Genomic DNA, 10,561 nt, shown 5'->3' with positions numbered 1-10,561 from the left:
GTGTTCTTACTTAGAGTTTGTTGTTGTTTAGAAGCATATATATTATATAATGCTTCTGTTTTGTCTATTACATATTTTTTAAGGCTTCCTCCTCCTCTAAGACAGGTAAGTAAGACTGTGCTTATACTCCAGTTTCTTTGCATGATGCTTCTGCTTTCGTTAGTAATTAAATGCTAGATTTGCATTTTACTTTTGCTAGGAAAATTAAGTGTTTTTTGTCTTGCAAAGTTGAAATGATAATTTTCCCATTCATAACTTGAGAGATGTTTTTACAAGTATTCTTGTGGTGGAAATGATAGTAACAAAGCTTTGGAGACGCATGTATGGAAACATGGGGTGCATGTGATTGACCTTAGAATAACTATTACTGACTGGATAATTGTGATTAGTTGACAAATGCTTAGGTTCATGTTTCCTTGTATTATAATTTGATGCTGCTGTCTTTAGTACTACCTGAGATTTCTTTGAAGAAGCAATATGAGTTACTGATAAGACTCCAGTTAGGTTAGGTCAGCTAAGACATGCTTAGTATTATTTATGGGAGAAGGATCATCATATTTCAAATTTGAATTGTTTTTATGTGGAGATTGTGTGAGAAATAGGCTTTGGTAAGATGTTAGGAAGTATTCCGCAACTAACTGAAAAGCTTCTTATGGGGAAGAATAGTATTATTTCTCCAACTGAAAACATTTTGAGGAATTTCATGGCCTTGTAATTGTTGTCTACATATTGAAAATTATAAGAGAATATCAATCACAAACAGAAAGAATAAAGCAGAAACCAGGGATTGCAAAATAGGATTGGCTTCTGAAATGACATAATTCATGATGATTTGTTTTTTGGTCATTGTCGGATTACATGATATAACCGACCTGCCTAGTAGAATAAGGCTTTGTTACTCCTGTTGGATTGCATAATAGTGCATATAATTCAATATTTTATTTTCTTCTAATCCTTTCTGTTAAGTTGTATCTATATAATGTCAATGATGACATTGTATCTCTTTGATTGCAGAGATTTTTTTCATTTTTTTTATATTTTCTCCCCCTCCATACTGCTTTGATAGCTCATTGATGGTTACTGAGATTGGATTATTTTTTCATTTCCATGTCAATTTTGAATGAAGTTGGGATGTCATTCTAGAAAGCATTGTTATATGTATATTTTTTAAATCTTTTATTAGGGGATTATGGTGTAAGGTTGTCATTCGTTTCGGTTGTAATATCATTATATGGTTGTAATATCATTATATGATTTCATTTATTGACAAGGTAGTGACGTGACTTGAATTTTTCAGTTGGAAAAAGGGAAAAACCAATAAAATGATTGTTCAAGGTGTTGGTCAGCTGAGGTTTGCTGATTATTTTGGTTGCCAAATTGCCATTTTGTAACATTATATGATTGTCATATAGCAAAAAGTATGTATTTTCATCCTGTATTCCTTTGTTACTAACTTATTATATACTCTCCTTTTCCACTTTTTAATTTACATATTGAGGAAACGTTGTTGTTGTTACAAGTTGTTATTGGCTCATTGTGTGTTATCTTGGGGTGTGAAATTTGAAAAAGGGCTAGAAACAAATCGGACAATTTGATTTAGGAAGGCCACAAATTGGAGGGTCGGCCAATTTTCCAACCTTTAATAAAGAAAAGAAAAACCTCAAATCGGAGGCTCCGACTTGCAACCCTTCAAATTTGAATTTGTCACTCCATAACTCTGAAGCCTCAGTTTTTTATACTTTTCAAGAACTGTCTTCAATTTGTACTTTTAAATTAAAAAAAAATATTTTCATATTATTTAAAAACACACTCATCATCCATATCTATACATAATACGTTCAAAAGCATAACAAAAAAAATAACCGAACACTTATTTTGGATTGAATTTTTTTTCTCTTTTAAAATTATACTTATTTGAGACTTGACACAGTAATCAACATTCAACAATGCTATAGCATATAAAATTATAAAAAATGTTAAGTGAACAAGTATTTTTGTAAAGGAATTACGTTTTAAGTTTTTAAAGAGTTATTTTTTAAAAGAATAGAAATTTTTTTAAAACTAACATAGTCATTCTGAACATGAATATCTTTTTCAAAGAGAAATAGAATTATAGAAATAAAAAACGCAGAAAAGGCAAGGGGGAAAGACACGGTAGTAACTGGTAAGTGGGTGAGGGCGACAGAGGGAAATAAAGAAAATTAAAAAAAAAAAAGGTAAATGCAGAACATAAGGCAAAAGTGAGAGAAAAAAACGGAAAGGGAAATTTGGTTAGAAATAAATTTGTTTGTCACTGACTACAATTAGCAATTACTTGGCTAGTATTGACTATTATTTTTGTACATGGAACAAGACCCTTTTTAATGAAATTGTGTTACTTATATGAACAGCTAAAGACTGATCTTAGACTAAATCTTATTTTACAAGTAGCATTTTCCTTTTTTATAACACGTAAAATAATTGGACACCTTACACTATGTGTTCCATCGCTCCACAATAGTGATGATGAAACTACACTTTTGTCACTAAATTTCCCTCCATCAACATGAACAACAAAAGATTGTTTCTCCTTGAGAGATTTAAACTCGAGTACGTTAGGCACAATAGTGATGTTGATGCCAGAATGTTGTTGGATGTAAGCCTTATAGGCAGAGTTAGCGAATCCAACATTTGTAACTGTTCTTGTGAAATTAATCTTAAATGGTTTCCTTGGTTCAATCTCAGCCGCAATTGCAGGATAATTAAAATCTTTTGCCATGGGCAGACGATGATGAAACGATGATGAAGGGCAAACACTTTTGTCTCCTGAGATTTTTCGAACTTCCATTGTATTATACCCAATTCTGCAAAGCAACTTCACATAGTCCTTTTTGGAAACATCAAAAACTAGACCAGGATTTATGGCCCTAACTGGGTCCAAAAACCCTGATCCATAGGAGAATTCTGCGAGTTCACTTCCATTCATTGGTTTTGCAGTGGTCATAAGAGAAGACTTTATAGCTGCCGGAGACCAATCAGGATGAGAAGTCTTAACATATGCAGCTGCACCAGCAACATGGGGGCACGACATTGAGGTTCCAGAGAGTATGTTGTATTTCACTGATCTTTTCTCTCTTTTGTCATGAGAAGGTGGTGCAAGAGGTGAGTAAGCAGCCAAAATTTCTAAACCAGGAGCACTAATGTCTGGCTTCATAATTTCTCTGATTTGCATATTGGGTCCTCCAGAAGAGAATTCAGCAACAATTGGAGCACTATTGTTTATGAAGCCTGTGCTACTCAGTATTTCAGCACTATTTGATGCATACCCATTTATTGACTTCCCCGAAGGCATTAATCCATTGCCAAGCAAAACGTTATCAGTGTTTCTACTATCCATAGTGGTAGCTGCAACAGTGAACAACCAAGGTGATACACTAGATGTTGTATTGTTAGGACCATCGTTACCTGCAGAGTTTATGGTGAGGATCCCTTTTTTCATTGCTTGAAAAGATCCAATTGCTATGATGTCATTATCAAAGGTTATTTGCTCCTGGAGCCCAAGTGAAATTGTGATAAGATCCACACCATCGGCAATGGCATCATCAAAAGCAGCCAATATGGCATCAGCTCTGCACTGATCTCGTTCACTACACACACTATAAGCAGCAATTCTTGCTGATGGGACACCTCCTCTTGCAACTCCTTCGGCGATTCCATTGAAGCTTGCTCCCACAACTTTATTCCCTGCTGCAATTGATGCTGTGTGAGTTCCATGCCCAACAAAGTCTCTTGCTGAAGTTTGATCTTTTAGATAGTATCTTGCACCGATTATTTTATTGTTGCATCTGAAGTTTTCACCACCTTTGCATGCGCCTTTCCACTTTTTGGGAATTGGACCGAAACCACGATCATTGAAGCTCTCTGACTCCGGCCAGATTCCGGTGTCTATAACTCCGATTATAACATCACTCTCAGCAGTTTTGTTTCTCTGTATCGATTCTTTGAACCCCATGAAGTCCCAAGACCTTGTAGTTTGTGGTTTGAGTGATTCGCTTGGAAAAACAGAAACCACTCCTTCCATCTTTTTCAGCTTCTCTCTTTCTTGGTTAGTGATCATTGCAGCAAAACCATTAAAGCTCTTATAATAACTTCTAACCATGTGATTTGTTGCATCGTTATCATTAGTAATTTGTTGCAGCATACTAAGATGGTGAGATATTGGAGAATAATTATGCTTTGGGAGTGATCTCATGTATACAATGTGAAGATTCCTAACAGCATCATCAGCACTACTTACTAAGGATTTCATGATGAAATAGGCGAATAAGAAAAGAAGAAAATTATACTTGGCCATTGTTCAACTATGTTAGATACATGTATCCAATGGCTTGATTAATATAATCGATGTCTTGAAAGAGAACGAAAGTTGATTGATAAGATCAAAATAAATAAAATGAGATTTTGAACCTTTTTCTCCTTCGGTCGTAAATAAATTTTGATAAAATTGTGAAAGAATAGAAAAAGAAAAGAGAAGAGAAGAGGAAGAAATTTTTATTGATTATTGATCGATTGAATTGTGAAGGTAAAACTAAATATATATAGAGCATTGTTTACCAAAGATAAAAGTAAAGATAAGATAAGATAAAATAATAAATACTAAAATTAGAACTAAATTCATATATTTTATTGGGCTGCATTTATGAGTCACGAAATTTTTTTATTATTGTCATGGGTTAAGACCTAAGATAAAAGAGTAATTTAATAAATTTTCTTATATATAATTGCTTTTAATTATTATGCAACATTAAAATTGAAGAAAAATATTAGCCATTCATCAAACACTCTTAATCCTCGTAAAAAAATACGGTTGCTATTAATTATTTATATATTTTAATGGTGTTTATTTTGGTATGATGATAAATTTTTATGTATCGATACAATAAAAATATGGACAAATTAAAACACAATACATGGATTATATTTTTCATGTTAGTAATTAATTTTTTTTTAAATACATATCAATCAATACTTTTATTAAATCACCCTTATAATTTAGTAAAAATAAAAAACAATTTTTATTTAATATTACAAAAAGACTTAAATATTGTAAGACCTAGAAATTTCGAAAAATCTTATTAAGAACTAATTTCGATTTATTCATTCATTAAGTACTTTAATCTCAGAAATTATTTTATTAAAGATAATTATAGCAAATTTCGATTAATTGAGTTTAAAATAATTTAGATTTTATCCGGTTTTATAATTATCAAATTATTTTTTATATTTAAATTTTAAAAGTTTAACAAATGTAAAATAATAAAAAATTTATATAATTTAGTTTAAATAAATGAGATTTTGAAAATTTAATACTTTAATTTTTATAAATAAAAAAATTTATTATATTATCTTTAATTTTAAATTAAAATATTTTATTAAAAATTAATTAATAAATTAATAATCAAATAATATTTTTAAAATAATTTTAAAAAATTAAATTAGAACACTAATTAATACTTTATATCTTAATTTAATTAAAATAACTAAATTTTAATTTATCCAAAAATACTTAATTTCATCTTTTTCCCAAAAATAAACCCTAATTTTCAAATGAAAAACCCTAACCCTTCTTAGCCTAACGCCATTCCCTTAAAAAAAAAAACAACACAACACAACACACGGACACGGGAAAGAAAGGGAGAACAAAGCGGGGGGAATCAAGGAAGATGGAAGGGAAAAAAAGGGAAGCAGAGAACAGGGAAAAGAAAGGGAGACTGAATCTGTTGCTGCTGTTGGATAGCAGAACCGTCGTTGATATTATTAACTAATAAATTATTATATACACGAAATTAAAATAGATACAAATATTCATTAATGTATAATGTTATAAATTCATTAAGATATAAGATTAGGTTAGACTTTTTAACTTTCAAAAACACATGCTAGTTTGGGAAAGTATTTTTATAGTTAATTTCAAAAGCACCAACAGCCTTTCAAGGCTAAAATTACAATCTCATATCCTTTTTACTATCAAACACAAGGTGAAGTACTCTCAAACGATTTACCAAACTGGATTTTATTGACTGTCAGTCTTAATCTCTTTATTTTTGCTTTTTCTTTTTGTTCACAAAATTCTTTTTGTTTATTTTTAATTGTGCATATAAAAATAATATTTATAATTTATAAGAGTAATATAGTAGAATAAATTGCTACATATAGTTTTAAAACATGGTTGGAAAAGGCGGCCTTTGTTAAAATAAGATAGCTTCACATACCTCTAAGTCTGTAACCTGAACACAAATAATAGATCCCTTTGTTTGATGCATTCCTGCAATATACAGCAGAGCACTTGTTATCAATGTTTAACCACTTAGATAAACATCCAACTAAAAGCTAAAAGTTGTTCTAAAACTAAAACTAATGTAAGTATTGCATAGCACAATTTCATTCAACTCACTCATGGAAGGGGTTCACTCAATGGACCATAATTGAAGCCAAAAATACTGAAACCTAACCTCCAATATTCCAGGGAAGCAAAAAGAGAGAAGATCCATGCATTTAAGAGGCCACTTTTTTATGGAGGATAGAAAAATAAGACCTGGAAAAATTTGAATATGAGTGTTAAAAGGTACTCAGAATCTTAGATAGTTGAAGAAAAAAATTGGAGTTCAAAGACAGCAAACAAACTAAAGTGTTGAAAAGATTTCAACATTGAGGGGCAAATTAGTGAGAAATTGAGAGCACTTGCATGAAACAACCATGATATCTAGCACTACCCATTAAATGCATCTATATGCATACAATTTTCAAAATCTCGAAGAAAAATATAAAAAATAAAATAAAATAGCCAGTGACCTGGAATACAAGAGTGAATCATACATGACAGTGAATTGAACTGGTTCCAGGGAAAAATACTCTGTGGCTGGAAACTACTAAGTTTTATGTTGCTACTCTTTTGTTATTTTGTTCATTAAGAAGAAAATCCAGAGAAAAAAAAGGGAAAGATAGCAGTTAACAAGTGGTAAAATAGATATACTCTTGTATCCCCAAAACCATGATCAATATCTATGTCAAAAATTAGAGTGTTGAATAATAAAATTGATGAAGCCCTGTAGTCAAAACTTTTACAAAAACAATCTAGGTGATACGAAATGATGAACAATAATATATATATATATTTTTTTTTAATTAAAAAAAGGCATATTCCTTACACTTGAAATCACTAAAAGTCTATAAAAGAAAAAACCAAGGTTCTTTGCAGCAGTAACTAAAAGAGTAATGACATAAATTCCTAAACATATGTTACAATTAGATCGAGATAAAACGCCAATGAACATAAGTTATTGTGATTTCCATTTCTTACTAAACACAACATAACATGCAAGAAGTGTTACCTTAAACAATTTGACAAAGGAATTGCAGCAGCACTGAATGGCATGAAAGGGAAAACATTTAATAAAAGCCCCACCACCTCACTGTTAAACCAGATGTACTCGCTATCCCAGCACTTCCATTTGTTCTGAATTCAAGTGACTTCTAATTGGATTACCCATTGATATTGGAAAAGCCAGAAAATGCCCAAAAACAATAAAGAGGAGGAGGAGGAGCAAACTCTATTATTTCAGCAAAATCAAACAAAACACAAAACCAAACAATATTACTGAACTAGAAAATCAGAAACCCTAAATCAGAAAAATAGAGAACAACTGCCTGACATAAAAGCACAACACAAGAAAAAAGAAGAAGAAAACATAAACATGATAAAAGAATTCAAATATCTCACCTATATTATCATCAGATTCTTAATTGTGACAAGAACTACTATTATTAATAATAGACACAGTTTATCATGTAATGAACCTTACAATAACAGGGACTAATTACCTGGTGTTATTATATTTGAGGGACACACATCTCTTTCCAATAGGCATAATTCTTGTAAGAGAAGAAGGAGGAAGAGAGGAAGAAGAGAAAGTGGTGAAGGTTGAAGAAGAATCAGCTTGTTATTCTGAGAGAGAGAGTAAATGAGTAAGCAAACAGCTAAATAGTCCTTAATCCATGTGAAACCTTTGCGTTTTTTGGTGGGGTAGTGCTATGGTGAGGATGGTAAATTTTTTCAGTATGTAAGAAAAGGAGGTGGATATCCTTTTATGAAGACACGTGTTAGAGTGGTCTTGGTTAGAAGAGACAGGTCCTGCTAGAACCTAGAAGTTCAGGTAGTGCAGCTGTTGTGGGCCAGCTTGATGTTAACTGATGCAAGATTAGGTTAGCAATAATTGTGATGTGGTGATAATTAAGTTATTGAATTTTTGGGTGTTGAATCCAATGGTTTTTGTTAAGTGGTGGGCTTATGTTATTACTGATTGGAACATAATAAAAGAGATTGGGGAGATAACAAAAAACCAATGAATGGATAAAGACTTGCGTTATTTGGGCTGAGTAATTATTTTTTGTAGCTGGATTATTTTTGAAAAATAAATATATTAGGATAGTGTTATAACTCTTCTCCCTGGCTTAGTCCTCATTTAATAATAATAATAATAATAACTATATGAAAAGAAATGTTAAAAATAACGTGAATAAATTATTTTTATAATTAAATTTAATTATTATTTTTTTTATGTTTTTCATAAGTTATTAGATTAATTTAGTTGAACTTAGTCACTAATTAAAATAATTCAATTATATAATATCATAGTATTATATTTATATATTATATATTATATTTATTTATTTATTCATTCGATATATTTTTCATTGAATATATAATACTATATTTATTTGTAATTTTTAAATGAATTAATGAAACATTTTTTGCTAGATACTTAGACGATCATTATTTTAGTTGTCAAATTTTTTGTCAAAAATTGAAAAGAGTTGAAAATCTGAAAAGTGCTTTCTCCACCAAAATAGTTGTATAACTCAAAATGTATTTTATTCTTTTATTATTATTTTTTTGGATAGAATTCTTCTTTAATTTTTATTTTTTTTTGGACATCTTTATTTTTCGGACATCTTTAATTTAAAAATAGTAATAATATGCTTATTTTTTAATTTAAAAACCTAGTTTATCAAAATTAAATAAAATTGTTAATTTAAATTACATCCATTTAAATTTTAAATTAAATTTTTTATAAATATAAATTATTTAAATAAAGTTAGATTAATTAAAAAATAAAAACAAAAATAATTATTATCCATCCCATCCAATCCAATTCATTGGTTTCAGTACAGTAGCATTGGCCTACTTATATATAAATAGGGCTGTCAAAATGGACTAAACTCATCGGGCTAGCCCGTTTACCCATTTAAATGGGCGGGTTTTGCCTCTAAAATTAAACCCGTTTAAATTTTGGGCTAAATGGGCTGAGCCCGATTAACTCGGAAAAAATGATGGGTTAAACGGGCTAGCCCGCGGGCTAAACGGGTGGCCCGTTTAATTTTTTTAGAAAAAGTAGTATTTTTAGCTAATATTTCTTCCAATCCGACCCGAAAGTCCGATCCAGCAACTAAAAAAAATATTATTTTTTTAATGGTTTTTGACCTAAAAGTGGTATTTTTGGTCAAAAATATTTTTCAAAAAATAAAATAAAATGATAAATGGGCTGGCCCGTTTAACCAATCGGGTTGGCCATAAACGGTCTGGGCTAGAAAATTCTGGCCCGCGAATAAAGCGGGATTAAACGGGTCAGCCCGTTTAGCCCGCGAGCTTAACGGGCCGGACCTAAATGGACCGAACTAGTCTGTTTGACAGCCCTATATATAATGAAATTGTGCAGAGGATACAGTATGAAAGTAAGGTCAATGCTACTGTGCTGAATGAATCTATTTTCTCAGCTGCTAAATGAAATTAATCTAACTTTATTTAAATAATTTACATTTATAAAAAAATTTATTTAAAATTTAAATTAACAATTTTATTTAATTTTGATAAACTAAGTTTTTAAATTAAAAAATAAGCATAGTATTACTATTTTTTAAATTAAAGATGTACGGAAAAAAGTCACCAAAAAAAAAAAGATGTCCGAAAAATAAAAATGTTCAAAAAAATAAAAAATAAAGAAAAAACACCTTCTATCCAAAAAAAAAAATAAAAGAATAAAATACATTTTGAGTTATACAGTTATTTTCTGGTGGAAAAAGCACTTTTTAGATTTTTAACTCTTTCCAATTTTTGACGAAAATTTTAACAACTAAAATAATGATCGTCTAAGTGTTTGGCAAAAAATGTTTCATTAATTTATTTAAAAATTACAAATAAATATAGTATAATATATTCGGTGAAAAATATACCTAATAAATAAATAAATAAATAAATATAATATATAATATATAAATATAATACGATGATATTATATAATTGAGTCATTTTAATTAGTAACTAAGTTCAACTAAATTAATCTAATAACTTATGAGAAATATAAAAAAATAATTAAATTTAATTATAAAAATAATTTATTCACGTTATTTTTAACATTTCTTTTCATATAGTTATTATTATTATTATTATTATTATTATTAAATGAGGACTAAGTCTACGGAGAAGAGTTATAACACTATCCTAATATATTTATTTTTCAAAAAT

The 10,561-nt window shown here is 29.8% G+C and overlaps 1 pseudogene across 9 annotated transcripts; it reads right to left on the bottom strand.

The window, feature by feature from the left end:
* Window positions 1-2,241: 2,241 nt before the first annotated feature.
* LOC107605391 (subtilisin-like protease SBT4.8 pseudogene) lies at window positions 2,242-8,097 on the bottom strand (annotated as a pseudogene). 9 transcript variants are annotated; one of them, XR_015886023.1, is made up of 5 exons: window positions 7,861-8,097; window positions 7,371-7,589; window positions 6,492-6,574; window positions 6,252-6,304; window positions 2,242-4,250 (listed from the first exon to the last, which is right to left on the bottom strand). The product of XR_015886023.1 is annotated as a subtilisin-like protease SBT4.8 pseudogene, transcript variant X2 (transcript). The 9 variants fall into 9 exon arrangements; XR_015886024.1 differs by having other exon boundaries at window positions 7,371-7,512; window positions 7,861-7,998; XR_015886026.1 differs by having other exon boundaries at window positions 6,434-6,574; window positions 7,371-7,495; window positions 7,861-7,997.
* Between the last annotated feature and the right edge of the window lie 2,464 nt (window positions 8,098-10,561).

The sequence above is a fragment of the Arachis ipaensis genome, chromosome B6 (genome assembly GCF_059453495.1).
Source record: "Arachis ipaensis isolate K30076 ecotype BB chromosome B6, ASM5945349v1, whole genome shotgun sequence".
NCBI lineage: Eukaryota > Viridiplantae > Streptophyta > Magnoliopsida > Fabales > Fabaceae > Arachis > Arachis ipaensis.
Note: the sequence above shows the minus strand (reverse complement) of the source record. Positions and strands in the feature narration are given on the sequence as shown.